This window comes from Elephas maximus, chromosome 23 (genome assembly GCF_024166365.1).
Source record: "Elephas maximus indicus isolate mEleMax1 chromosome 23, mEleMax1 primary haplotype, whole genome shotgun sequence".
In the NCBI taxonomy this organism is placed as follows: Eukaryota; Metazoa; Chordata; class Mammalia; order Proboscidea; family Elephantidae; genus Elephas; species Elephas maximus.
In genome coordinates this window covers 877,565-891,894 of record NC_064841.1, presented here as the reverse complement: position 1 = coordinate 891,894, position 14,330 = coordinate 877,565, and the positions used below count along the sequence as shown (strand labels likewise).

General features: G+C 49.5%; 1 long non-coding RNA gene across 10 annotated transcripts; it reads left to right on the top strand.

Moving 5' to 3' along the window:
* The first annotated feature begins 6,635 nt into the window (after nucleotides 1–6,635).
* LOC126066568 (uncharacterized) lies at nucleotides 6,636–12,989 on the top strand. Of its 10 annotated transcripts, none has more exons than XR_007515133.1 (4): nucleotides 6,636–10,286; nucleotides 10,458–11,279; nucleotides 11,366–11,739; nucleotides 12,082–12,989. It is a non-coding gene; the product is annotated as an uncharacterized LOC126066568 (long non-coding RNA). The 10 variants fall into 10 exon arrangements; XR_007515136.1 differs by having other exon boundaries at nucleotides 6,636–10,887; nucleotides 10,974–11,279; XR_007515138.1 differs by having other exon boundaries at nucleotides 6,636–10,973; nucleotides 11,057–11,279.
* The last annotated feature ends 1,341 nt before the right edge of the window (nucleotides 12,990–14,330 follow it).

The window sequence follows — 14,330 nt, the reverse complement described above, 5'->3', positions numbered from 1 at the left end:
TCAGAGCTACCCTAGTGACTGGCATAAGTCACACCTGCGGCCTCATTAACATAACAAAGAAGACTATTCGCAAATGGAATTATATCCACAGGTATTGGGGGTTAATATTCCAGTACATATTTTGGGAGACACAATTCCATCCACAACCATCGCTGTTATAAAAGTTTGAAAAGCTTTAGTTTACTGCTATATGGAATAAATGCAAGAGAATTTATGACGAGGACAGAAACCTGAGAAGAGCAAGGGAGTTTCGGAAAAGGGAAGACCTGCCTTGGAGGAGTTAACTCAAATCAAATTATATTTTTGCTTCCTTTTAAAGAGTTGTGTATAGATACATTCATATAGGCAATGATACATACCACTCGGAGGAGGGGGTAAAATGAAAAAGGAGTTGGTGTCCTTTACCTTCTGTAATGAGGGGAAGCGAATAAGCTTATTCCCGCTGCAGCAGGGCCTTGGCCTGGTGGCTTGCTTTTACTTCTGCTTGGAATCCCCAAGGGACTGGCTCCTTCTGCTCATCCCTCCAAGACTCAGCTCAACTCTCGCACCTCAGAGAAGCTGCCCCTGAAAGTCCCGCTAAGTAACAGCGCCCCGCCCCCCACCCAGATGCTCATAACCAGTCCCTTTGTTTACTGTTTCCTTAGTGCTTATGATGCCTGGAACGATCTTGTTTAGTTCTTTATTTTGAGTCTCTCCCCAGTAAAATCCAAGTTGGAGTGCAGGGAGCTTGCCTGCCTTTTTGCTGTGGTTATATAGTGCCCGGGATAGTGCCTGGTAAGTAGTAGCATCTCAAATAGAAAATGAATTAATGAGTGAATGAACAAACGAATGAATGAACTGTTTATAAGACCCGCACTTCACAGACCTAATCCAACCTCCTCATTTTACAGTTCAGCAAACAGGCCCAGAGACATTAAATGATTTGCAGAGTCCCCATAAGAAAACCTGTGGAAGGGGTTTTGTTTTTTCTGACAGAAGACTAACCAGACTAGGTTTGGGGTGTTTTTGTTTGTTTTTTTCTCCGCACTCCCACTTCCCCAAAGTAACTTAAAGCATCTCCTAATGGAATCCTTTCTTGCGTTTCCTTAGTATTAAGGACAAAAATGAACAGGGAACAAATGAAACCCTATCACCCTTGAGTCTCTTTTCAGGGATGGGGTTTTATGGATTAATGTTGTCTTCTGCAGAATGAACAGGTGACAGAACCCAGGTCTCCTCACTCCCCCCTCAGTGCAGGGTATGTTGTTGTTGTTAGGTGCCATCGAGTCGGTTCTGATGCATAGCGACCCCAGGTACAACAGAACAAAACACTCTCTGGTCCTGTGCAGTCCTCACCATCATTGTCAGGCTTGAACCCATCGTTGCAGCCGCTTTGTCAATCCATCTCATTGGGGGTCTTCCTCTTTTTCGCAGACCCTTCAATTTACCAAGCGTGACATCCTTCTCTAGGGACTGATCCCAGTACAGGGTATACTCAAAAGGAAATGGTATGATTTCAAAAATATGTTGACAATCAGCCATCCATAATCCAGGGAAAATCTAGAGGCAAAATTAAAAAACATATAATGTTTAGGTGGGATTTAAAGCCTAGTGCTGACTTTACCTGGTGAGGGGTTTGAGCAGTTCACATCTCCCTTGGTCCCAGCGCAAGGGTGATGAGCTTGGATGCTGCCAGGACCTGCCTGAGGTGTCTGAGTAGCTGAAGTACCTCAGGAGTGAAGAACACACTAGTGACCTAACTTCCTGCTTCCTTCTCACTCGTAGATGGCCCAGCTCCCTACCTTAATGCCAGCGCCTTCAAGGAACAGGTGTTTTATTCCAGGGCCATACTTCCAGCAGCTAGCCTGTGCTTCACACAAATGCTTGACACACTTGGGGAGCGTGAGGTGTCAACCCACAACCAAAATTACCCCTGGAAGTGCCGCCTTCAGTTGGCCGGCGCCTCCTGTTCTGGTGGCAGTGTGTTCCTCAAGCCCTGCCCTTGGCCCACGTTACCGCCTGTCTGTGAGCCTTAGCAGTGTGTTCCTCACAGCCCTGCCCTTGGCCCACGTTACCTCCTGTCTGTGAGCCTTAGCAGTGTGTTCCTCACAGCCCTGCCCTTGGCCCACGTTACCTCCTGTCCGTGAGCCTTAGCAGTGTGTTCCTCACCGTCCTGCCCTTGGCCCACGTTACCGCCTGTCCGTGAGCCTTAGCAGTGTGTTCCTCACAGCCCTGCCCTTGGCCCACGTTACCTCCTGTCTGTGAGCCTTAGCAGTGTGTTCCTCACAGCCCTGCCCTTGGCCCACGTTACCTCCTGTCCGTGAGCCTTAGCAGTGTGTTCCTCACCGTCCTGCCCTTGGCCCACGTTACCACCTGTCCGTGAAGCTTAGCAGTGTGTTCCTCACAGCCCTGCCCTTGGCCCACGTTACCTCCTGTCCGTGAGCCTTAGCAGTGTGTTCCTCACAGCCCTGCCCTTGGCCCACGTTACCTCCTGTCCGTGAGCCTTAGCAGTGTGTTCCTCACCGTCCTGCCCTTGGCCCACGTTACCGCCTGTCCGTGAAGCTTAGCAGTGTGTTCCTCACAGCCCTGCCCTTGGCCCACGTTACCTCCTGTCTGTGAGCCTTAGCAGTGTGTTCCTCACCGTCCTGCCCTTGGCCCACGTTACCGCCTGTCTGTGAGCCTTAGCAGTGTGTTCCTCACCGTCCTGCCCTTGGCCCACGTTACCGCCTGTCTGTGAGCCTTAGCAGTGTGTTCCTCACCGTCCTGCCCTTGGCCCACGTTACCTCCTGTCTGTGAGCCTTAGCAGTGTGTTCCTCACCGCCCTGCCCTTGGCCCACGTTACCGCCTGTCTGTGAGCCTTAGCAGTGTGTTCCTCACCGTCCTGCCCTTGGCCCACGTTACCTCCTGTCCGTGAGCCTTAGCATGTGTTCCTCACCGTCCTGCCCTTGGCCCACGTTACCGCCTGTCTGTGAGCCTTAGCAGTGTGTTCCTCACCGTCCTGCCCTTGGCCCACGTTACCGCCTGTCTGTGAGCCTTAGCAGTGTGTTCCTCACCGTCCTGCCCTTGGCCCACGTTACCGCCTGTCCGTGAGCCTTAGCAGTGTGTTCCTCACCGTCCTGCCCTTGGCCCACGTTACCGCCTGTCCGTGAGCCTTAGCAGTGTGTTCCTCACAGCCCTGCCCTTGGCCCACGTTACCTCCTGTCCGTGAGCCTTAGCAGTGTGTTCCTCACAGCCCTGCCCTTGGCCCACGTTACCTCCTGTCCGTGAGCCTTAGCATGTGTTCCTCACCGTCCTGCCCTTGGCCCACGTTACCGCCTGTCTGTGAGCCTTAGCAGTGTGTTCCTCACCGTCCTGCCCTTGGCCCACGTTACCGCCTGTCTGTGAGCCTTAGCAGTGTGTTCCTCACCGTCCTGCCCTTGGCCCACGTTACCGCCTGTCCGTGAGCCTTAGCAGTGTGTTCCTCACAGCCCTGCCCTTGGCCCACGTTACCTCCTGTCCGTGAGCCTTAGCATGTGTTCCTCACCGTCCTGCCCTTGGCCCACGTTACCGCCTGTCTGTGAGCCTTAGCAGTGTGTTCCTCACCGTCCTGCCCTTGGCCCACGTTACCGCCTGTCTGTGAGCCTTAGCAGTGTGTTCCTCACCGTCCTGCCCTTGGCCCACGTTACCGCCTGTCCGTGAGCCTTAGCAGTGTGTTCCTCACAGCCCTGCCCTTGGCCCACGTTACCTCCTGTCCGTGAGCCTTAGCAGTGTGTTCCTCACCGTCCTGCCCTTGGCCCATGTTACCTCCTGTCCGTGAGCCTTAGCATATGTTCCTCATAGCCCTGCCCTTGGCCCACGTTACCGCCTGTCTGTGAGCCTTAGCAGTGTGTTCCTCACCGTCCTGCCCTTGGCCCACGTTACCTCCTGCCTGTGAGCCTTAGCAGTGTGTTCCTCACAGCCCTGCCCTTGGCCCACGTTACCTCCTGTCTGTGAGCCTTAGCAGTGTGTTCCTCACAGCCCTGCCCTTGGCCCACGTTACCTCCTGTCTGTGAGCCTTAGCAGTGTGTTCCTCACAGCCCTGCCCTTGGCCCACGTTACCTCCTGTCTGTGAGCCTTCCTGGTAAACTCAAGGGCCAGACACAGTTTAGGAGAAAAGAGTGATCTGGGTGTTGGTGCTTTTGCTTTAGAACCCAAGTGGCAAGTTAAGGGAGTCATGCTCTGGTATGTTTGTCCTAAATTCTTACCTCCCTGACTCCTCTGCCCCTGCTGAACTGCTTGGACAGTCTTGAGGGAAACCTGGAGCGTCTCTTCAGTGTTCCCTCTTTTCACACAGGCCCCAAGAAGCTGGCTTTCTGGTTTCTTCTGCTTCTTCAGGACTTCGATGTATCTCTGTACAAGCCTTTCTCCTACTCAAGAGGTACCCCTGACATATCACCAAGGAGGGTGAGGGTGCCCACTACCTATATCCCTCTCCAAATGGAATGTAACTCCAACTCTGTTTCTAAGTGTTTTTTCCATGAGGTTTCCTCCTTTGGGGCATGTGGTCCCTGAAGTTTAGCTCTTCTGTCTCTGAAAAGTCGCCCCTTTTTCGCTTCCCACCTCTTCTTCCCTTGAATTTTTTTTTTAAACTGCTTTGTTGAGGAAACCCTGGTGGCACAGTGGTTAAGTGCTACAGCTGCTAACCAAAAGGTCGGCAGTTCAAATCCACCAGGTGCTCCTTGGAAACTCTATGGGGCAGTTCTACTGTGTCCTGTAGTGTTGCTATGAGTTGGAATCAACTTGATGGCAGTGGGTTTGGTTTGTTGTTTTGGTTAGTGAGGTGTGACACACAAGAGAGTATGCATATTTAAAGTATGCAATATGATGAGTTTTGACACATGTATACACAGGCAAAACCATCCCCACAACAAGGTAATGAATATATCCATCACCCCCAAAGTTTCATCGTGCCCCTCTGTAAACCCTACATCCAGTCCCCCAGCAGCCACTGGTCAGATGTCTGTCACTCTGGGTTAACTTGTATTTTATAAAATTAATATACATGGAATTATATAACATATACTCATTTTTTGCCTTGTTTTCTTACTCTGCATATGATTATTTTTAGGTACATTCACGTTGTTGTGTGTGGTGATAGCCCATTCCTTCTTCTTCCTGATCGGTGCTCCATTGTGTGAATGTACCACAATTTGTATATCCATTCACCTGTTGGTGGACATATGGTTGTCTCTAGTTTTTGCTGTTACAAATAAAGGTGCTATGAACATTTGTATACAAGTTTTTGTAAAGACATATGCTTTCATTTCTCTTGGGCAAATGCCTAGGAGTGGAATGGCTGGATTGCATCATAGATATATCTTTAATTTCTTTAAGAAGCTGCCAAACTTTCTGAATGACATTGTATCATTTGACATTGCTGTCAGCATGCTTCTCAGTGCACTGACTAGAACCTTTGCTTCCCCTCTCCCCCGGGTGCTCCATCCCAGGACGTCTCAGTGCACTGACTAGAACCTTTGCTTCCCCTCTCCCCCGGGTGCTCCATCCCAGGACGTCTCAGTGCACTGACTAGAACCTTTGCTTCCCCTCTCCCCCGGGTGCTCCATCCCAGGACGTCTCAGTGCACTGACTAGAACCTTTGCTTCCCCTCTCCCCTTGGTGCACCATCCCAGGGCATCTCAGTGCACTGACTAGAATCTTTGCTTCCCCTCTCCCCTGGGTGCTCCATTCCAGGGCGTCTCAGTGCACTGACTAGAACCTTTGCTTCCCCTCTCCCCTTGGTGCACCATCCCAGGGCATCTCAGTGCACTGACTAGAACCTTTGCTTCCCCTCTCCCCTGGGTGCTCCATTCCAGGGCGTCTCAGTGCACTGACTAGAACCTTTGCTTCCCCTCTCCCCCGGGTGCACCATCCCAGGACGTCTCAGTGCACTGACTAGAACCTTTGCTTCCCCTCTGCCCCGGGTGCTCCATCCCAGGACGTCTCAGTGCACTGACTAGAACCTTTGCTTCCCCTCTCCCCCGGGTGCTCCATCCCAGGATGTCTCAGTGCACTGACTAGAACCTTTCCTTCCCCTCTGCCCTGGGTGCTCCATTCCAGGACGTCTCAGTGCACTGACTAGAACCTTTGCTTCCCCTCTCCCCCGGGTGCACCATCCCAGGGCATCTCAGTGCACTGACTAGAACCTTTGCTTCCCCTCTCCCCCGGGTGCTCCATCCCAGGATGTCTCAGTGCACTGATTAGAACCTTTGCTTCCCCTCTCCCCGGGGTGCTCCATCCCAGGATGTCTCAGTGCACTGACTAGAACCTTTGCTTCCCCTCTCCCCCGGGTGCTCCATTCCAGGGCGTCTCTTCAGATGAGTGGGCTGACTGCTTCCTGTCTCTGTAGAGACCACAAGAAAGCACCAGGATCGCATGTCACATTCAACAAAGTCGTGGAACCCATTGTTCAAAAACAGAGTAGGACCCATCTTTTCAATTAGAAAAGAGTTCTAGCTGTAGACACATGTTTTCAGTGCACCTTTATTATTTTTTAGTGCCTGTGACAGGTGCATTTTCCTCAGTTAATGAGAAGATAAAGAATAATTTTAATTGACATGTTAATTGAAAACAAATTCTCCTGATGAAGTTATTTCCAAAATACTCGGAAATAATTTAGCTTTCATTTGTTTATACTATTCACAAGGAGCAAACTTCAAAGTACCTACATTGCCTCTTAAAAAAAAATAGGATGGTGCTAATTGCAGGTTATTTTCAGTGTATCATTTTGTAAGAATTACAGGCCACTTACTCCTTCCCCATCAATGATGCTACTAAGTAGCTTGAATGGTAGAGTACATTGTTTCCTTAGTTCCCTGGGCTATGTGTAAATCACATGAAGTCCCGTTTTTGTAGACTGTACTAAGAGGTCTTTATTGTTCCTGGAAATATGGTGAGGTTCATGGGTTTAATGAGTTAGCTTATTCTGCGGCCGGGACACAGCACTGAACACATTCTGTGTGGTGTGCAGTTATCAGTTTTGCCTGCTAGTCAGAGAGCACCACAGGAGAGTGTTACGTTAATTTTTTACTATGCTCAGAAGTTGCCAGGACTAAATGTATTCTGTGCTTTCACCTTTTTAGTGCCATAATGAGAAGTCCTTTGCTTACTTTCAAAATTTATGTTGACTTTTGTTTAAGGCCACTTTATCCATTAGTACGTACTCCAAGAAATATGATAGTGTTTTAAAAGAATTAGGTTACAGGTAAGCCACAAGTGAATAATTATGAAAATTTTGAAAAAAACTTTTTTTTAAAAACATACCATTAATTCTGGGGCCGTGTGTGTGTGTGTGTGTGTGTGTGTGTGTGTGTGTGTGTTTTAGGGTACCATCACGTGGTCCTTCCTATTATGGAATAGTCTTTTGAGAATGTTGAAGTTGGAGTTGGAGTCCCTGGGTGGGATAAATGGTTAATGGACTTGGCTGCTAACCAAAAGGTTGGAGGTTCGAATCCACTCAGAGGCACCACAGAAGAAAGGTCTGGCAATCTACTTCCAAAAAAATCAGCCATTGAAAACCTTGTGGAGCACAGTCCTGCCCTGACACATATGGGGTCGCCACAAATCAAAATCAGCTTGATGGCAACCAGGTTCACCTGGTGGCTGGATTAAGAGCACTCTTCACCTGCCTGTTGGTCTGCACACAGTGGACCTTTATGTATCCCAAGGGAAGTTTTCAGAGCATGTTATCTGAAAACTATGCCCATGTCCTCGTCACAGCCTCCTGAGCTCATTGAACATCTCACCACTGGCATTGCATCACCTTCCTCCACCCCTCTCTGGTGCTGCGCATCTTAAACTCTAGCTTTGTTGGCCTGGCGTTCCTTACGTCCTCTCCTCAGGAAGGCCCAGCATAAGCCCTTGGCTCAGGAGCAGGTGTGCTCACCACCGTCCCCACACCGAGGAGGTCAGCTCACCACCATCCCCACAGTGAGCAGGTCACATCACCACGGTCCCCACATTGAGGAGGTCAGCTCACCACCATCCCCACGCTGAGCAGGTGTGCTCACCACCATCCCAACACTGAACAGGTGTGCTGACCACCATCCTCACACTGGACGGGTGTGCTCACCACCGTCCCCACACTGAACAGGTGTGCTCACCACCATCCTCACACTGAACAGGTGTGCTCACCACCATCCCCACACTGAACAGGTGTGCTTACTACCATCCTCACACTGAACAGGTGTGCTCACCACCATCCCCACACTGAGCAGGTGTGCTCACCACCGTCCCCACACTGAGCAGGTGTGCTCACCACCATCCCCACACTGAACAGGTGTGCTGACCACCATCCTCACACTGAACGGGTGTGCTCACCACCGTCCCCACACCAAGCAGGTCAGCTCTCCACCGTCCTCACACTGAACAGGTGTGCTCACCACCATCCCCACACTGAACAGGTGTGCTCACCACCATCCTCACACTGAACAGGTGTGCTCACCACCATCCCCACACTGAGCAGGTGTGCTGACCACCATCCTCACACTGAACGGGTGTGCTCACCACCATCCCTACACTAAGCAGGTCAGGTCATCACTGTCCCCCCACACTGCCCAACACTTTGCTTCTTCAAGACCTGCTCTGACTCAGGGTCCCACTACTTTGGGGAGCTTTACCTGATCATCTCAGCTCTGAGCATCTTCTCTTTCTTCTGAATATCTTATCCCATGTGCGTCTGTACCACTTAATCATACTTAAATTTTATAAGACTTCTCAGTTTTGAGTGCTTTAATGTCCATTATCACATTCAATCCTCAAGACAAACCTGAAAATTGGACAAGGCAGTTATTATTCCCATTTTAGAGATGAGAAAACCAAGGTACAGAAGGTTCAGGGACTTGCCTGCTTAAATGACAAAAGTCAGACCAAAAACCAAAACCCACTGCCGTCGAGTTGATTCCGACTCATAGCGACCCTGTAGGACAGAGTAGAACTGCCCCTTAGGGTTTCCAAGGCTGCCTGTGTTTACAGAAGCAGGCTGCCGCATCTTTCTCCTGCGGGGCGGCTGGTGGGTTTGAACCGCTGACGTTTTGGTTAGCAGCCAAGTGCTTTAACCACTGCACCACGAGGGCTCCTAAAAGTCAGACCAGACCTACCAGTTTCTGACTCTACTTCTGGCTGTGTCACTGTAACCACCATTGTCTTTTATTCTTGGTTATCTTCCTGTGGGTTTGTCTCTTTTCTACCCAACTACTTCAAATCTCTGCTCCTCTTCAGACACACAGAGACACACACACACATACAGACACACACACATACACACACATGCACCACACACATACACACACATGCAGACACATGCACAGACACACAGACACGCACAGACACACGCGCAGACACACACGCAGACACATGCAGACACACATACAGACACACGCAGAGACACACAGACACATGCAGAGACACACATGCAGACACACACGCAGACACACACACAGACGCAGACACATGCAGACACACGCAGACACACGCAGGCACACGCAGAGACACAGGCACAGACACACGCATACACAGGCACAGACACACACTCAGACACACACACACGCAGACACAGACACACACACGCAGACACACACAGAGACACACACACGCAGACACATACACACACGACAGCAGGACTTGCTGAAGAGTCGGTGTTTGATGAGTGCCAGTTATCTGGTGGATTAATGCCATGCGCATCACCCTTTCTGTTTAGTTCTTTAATTCAGTCAAAGCAGCCACACTATGAACTTTGCTATCAGTGCTAATAGTTCACTCTTGGTCTTTTCTTAAAAGGTTCGCCGCAGGGACAGGGCGCCATTGTTTAGGAGCAGTCAGTGTTTGTTAGGTGAGGAGGAACTTGGTAACAATTAGGGGCAAGGTTCTCCCCAGGACCAGGGTGCCATTGTTTAGGGAGCAGTGAGTGTTGGTTAGGTGAAGAGAAACTTGGTAACAGTTAGGGGCAAGGTTCTCCACAGGGCCAGGGTGCCATTGTTTAGGAAGCAGTGAGTGTTTGTTAGGTGAAGAGGAACTTGGTAACAATTAGGGGCAAGGTTCTCCACAGGGGCAGGGCGCCATTGTTTAGGGAGCAGTAAGTGTTTGTTAGGTGAGGAGGAATGTGGTAACAATTAGGGGCAAGGTTCTCCACAGGGCCAGGGCGCCATTGTTTAGGGAGCAGTGAGTGTTTGTTAAGTGAAGAGAAACTTGGTAACAATTAGGGGCAAGGTTCTCCACAGGGCCAGGTCGCCCTTGTTTAGGGAGCAGTGAGTGTTTGTTAGGTGAGGAGGAACTTGGTAACAATTAGGGACAAGGTTCTCCACAGGGCCAGGAAGCCATTGTTTAGGAAGCAGTGAATGTTTGTTAGGTGAGGAGGAACTTGGTAACAACTAGGGGAAGGTTCTCCACAGGGCCAGGAAGCCATTGTTTAGGGAGCAGTGAGTGTTTGTTAGGTGAGGAGGAACTTGGTAACAATTAGGGGCAAGGTTCTCCACAGGGCCAGGGCACCATTGTTTAGGGAGCAGTGAGTGTTTGTTAGGTGAGGAGGAACTTGGTAACAATTAGGGACAAGGTTCTCCACAGGGCCAGGGCACCATTGTTTAGGGAGCAGTGAGTGTTTGTTAGGTGAGGAGGAACTTGGTAACAATTAGGGGCAAGGTTCTCCACAGGGCCAGGGCGCCATTGTTTAGGGAGCAGTGAGTGTTTGTTAGGTGAGGTGGAACTTGGTAACAATTAGGGACAAGGTTCTCCACAGGGCCAGGGCACCATTGTTTAGGGAGCAGTGAGTGTTTGTTAGGTGAGGAGGAACTTGGTAACAATTAGGGGCAAGGTTCTCCACAGGGCCAGGGCGCCATTGTTTAGGGAGCAGTGAGTGTTTGTTAGGTGAGGAGGAACTTGGTAACAATTAGGGACAAGGTTCTCCACAGGGCCAGGGCACCATTGTTTAGGGAGCAGTGAGTGTTTGTTAGGTGAGGAGGAACTTGGTAACAATTAGGGGCAAGGTTCTCCACAGGGCCAGGGTGCCATTGTTTAGGGAGCAGTGAGTGTGTTAGGTGAGGAGGAACTTGGTAACAATTAGGGCAAGGTTCTCCACAGGGCCAGGGCGCCATTGTTTAGGGAGCAGTGAGTGTGTTAGGTGAGGAGTAACTTGGTAACAATTAGGGGCAAGGTTCTCCACAGGGCCAGGAAGCCATTGTTTAGGGAGCAGTGAGTGTTTGTTAGGTGAGGAGGAACTTGGTAACAATTAGGGGCAAGGTTCTCCACAGGGCCAGGGCGCCATTGTTTAGGGAGCAGTGAGTGTTTGTTAGGTGAGGAGGAACTTGGTAACAATTAGGGACAAGGTTCTCCACAGGGCCAGGGCACCATTGTTTAGGGAGCAGTGAGTATTTGTTAGGTGAGGAGGAACTTGGTAACAATTAGGGGCAAGGTTCTCCACAGGGCCAGGGCGCCATTGTTTAGGGAGCAGTGAGTGTTTGTTAGGTGAGGAGGAACTTGGTAACAATTAGGGACAAGGTTCTCCACAGGGCCAGGGCACCATTGTTTAGGGAGCAGTGAGTGTTTGTTAGGTGAGGAGGAACTTGGTAACAATTAGGGGCAAGGTTCTCCACAGGGCCAGAGCGCCATTGTTTAGGGAGCAGTGAGTGTTTGTTAGGTGAGGAGGAACTTGGTAACAATTAGGGACAAGGTTCTCCACAGGGCCAGGGTGCCATTGTTTAGGGAGCAGTGAGTGTGTTAGGTGAGGAGGAACTTGGTAACAATTAGGGCAAGGTTCTCCACAGGGCCAGGAAGCCATTGTTTAGGGAGCAGTGAGTGTGTTAGGTGAGGAGTAACTTGGTAACAATTAGGGGCAAGGTTCTCCACAGGGCCAGGAAGCCATTGTTTAGGGAGCAGTGAGTGTTTGTTAGGTGAGGAGGAACTTGGTAACAATTAGGGACAAGGTTCTCCACAGGGCCAGGGCACCATTGTTTAGGGAGCAGTGAGTGTTTGTTAGGTGAGGAGGAACTTGGTAACAATTAGGGACAAGGTTCTCCACAGGGCCAGGGCACCATTGTTTAGGGAGCAGTGAGTGTTTGTTAGGTGAGGAGGAACTTGGTAACAATTAGGGGCAAGGTTCTCCACAGGGCCAGGGCGCCATTGTTTAGGGAGCAGTGAGTGTTTGTTAGGTGAGGAGGAACTTGGTAACAATTAGGGACAAGGTTCTCCACAGGGCCAGGGTGCCATTGTTTAGGGAGCAGTGAGTGTGTTAGGTGAGGAGGAACTTGGTAACAATTAGGGCAAGGTTCTCCACAGGGCCAGGGCGCCATTGTTTAGGGAGCAGTGAGTGTGTTAGGTGAGGAGTAACTTGGTAACAATTAGGGGCAAGGTTCTCCACAGGGCCAGGGTGCCATTGTTTAGGGAGCAGTGAATGTTTGTTAGGTGAGGAGGAACTTGGTAACAATTAGGGGTGGTGGCTGCACAATGTGATTGATGTAATTGCTGTCACTAGGTTGTACACCCAAAAAATGTTGACTTGGCAAATGTGTTACATCATTTTTACAATTGAAAAAAAAGTTTATCCAACTCTGTGACATTACATTTGCATTTTAAAATAGAAATTTGATTTTACTCCCAGACCTTTGCGTGAAGATATAAATGGTTTTTTTTTTTTTTTTTTGCTTTTGAAATTATGTCCTATGTGTTTGAACAAAAAGGCGTTTGTAGATGCTGTTTCTTAACTGCTTCACGCCCCTCGAACCATGCTGACAGACGACGCTTTATACTGTCAGTTGCTATGAGATTACTTTGGACACAACTTCAGTGGAAATTCAAGCATCTCATAATTGAGCATTTTCAGTGTAAAACTAATAGGTCATCTCATCATACCCTCACCATTTTCAAAGGAAGAAGCAGGCTTTTGGCAATTAAAAGTCTTCACCCAAGTTCCTCAACCCAGGCCTGACCAAGCCTCAGGTCACTCCTATTCACTCTACGTGAATTTCTCCTGGTTTCAGTTAACGCCATGTTTAAAATAAACAGAAAAAAAGGGGGGGGGGCTTTCAAAACTTAATTTGGAGGAGCCCTTCAGGCTCACTATTTGAGATCTTCTAAGACTGGAAGTAGATTCCAATTTTTGTCACTTTGTATAAAAGTTTCATTTTACTTTTGTGTATCTCTCTCTTTTTCATTTTTTAAACCTATGTTAGAACAACTGTAAAATTGCTTTCTTTCTGACAGACTTCACTCCAGCTCATCTCTGTGTGTTTCTACCCACAGAGCGGTGCCCTCCCTGGACAGACAGTTTTCTGGGCACCACTCCTTGCCCATCAGCTCTGTATGCACTTTCTCCTGGCTGCGCTTCCTCCTTCCAGCAGTGGGTGCTGCATATTTTCCTGGGCTGATGGCACTGAGGGGCCATATCAAAGTGCCCCAAACTGGGTGACTGATAACAACAGGAAGTTAGTGTCTCACAGTTCTGGAGGCCAGAACCCTGAATTCAAGGTGTTGGCAGGGCCATGCTCTCTCTGAAGACTCCAGGAAAAGACCCTTGTTTGCCTCTCCCTAGCTTCCCTTGGTTCCTGGCATTTTTTGGCTTGTAGATACATCACTCCAGTCTCTGCCTCAACCTTTACGTGGCCATCTTTGCCCTGTGTCTGTGTCTTTCTGTGGCTCTCCTCCTCTTTTTATGAGGACTAAGTCATGTTGGATTAGGGCCCACCCTATTCCGGTATGACCTCATAGTAACTAATTCTATCTGCAAAGGCTCTCTCTCCAAACACAGTCACACTCACAGGTCCTGGGGGTTAGGCCTTCAACATATCATTTTGGGGGACATGGTTCAACTCATAGCAGGTAACACACAGTCCTCTCCTATCATGGGTTCCAGGAGATGGCTGGGGTGTGAACACTTTGCCAGGAGCCCCCTAAGTCTAGGAGGCAAAGAAGGAAGCAGATGTCTCACTTCTATTGACAAAGCTCACCCCTTCCTGTCAGGGCTATGGGGGTGTCTGTGTCCAGAAAGACAGGGCAGAAAACATCTCTGTGAAGCTCATCCCACAGTGGAGACAGATTTTGTTCCATTTAGACACACTTTAAGCAGATATTATAATTAAAAAAAAGAAAAATAATAGCACCAAGAAGAGGCTAGAAGGAAAGGTGGGTGTGGCCTGAGGAGCAGCCAGTAAAATAATAGAGATGAAGACTCTTGGTTTAGTGATACTGTGGATGAGGACAAGGAGTAGAAAAGTGGGCCTGAGGAGAAGGGACGCGTTTGGGGTTTTTCTGATCTTCCCAGCTGAATCTGTAGGGCTGAGCCGGCACTAATGCTTCTTGTCAGGTCCAGGGCAGTTGTAACGACCACTCTCTCCTTCACTTGCCAAGTC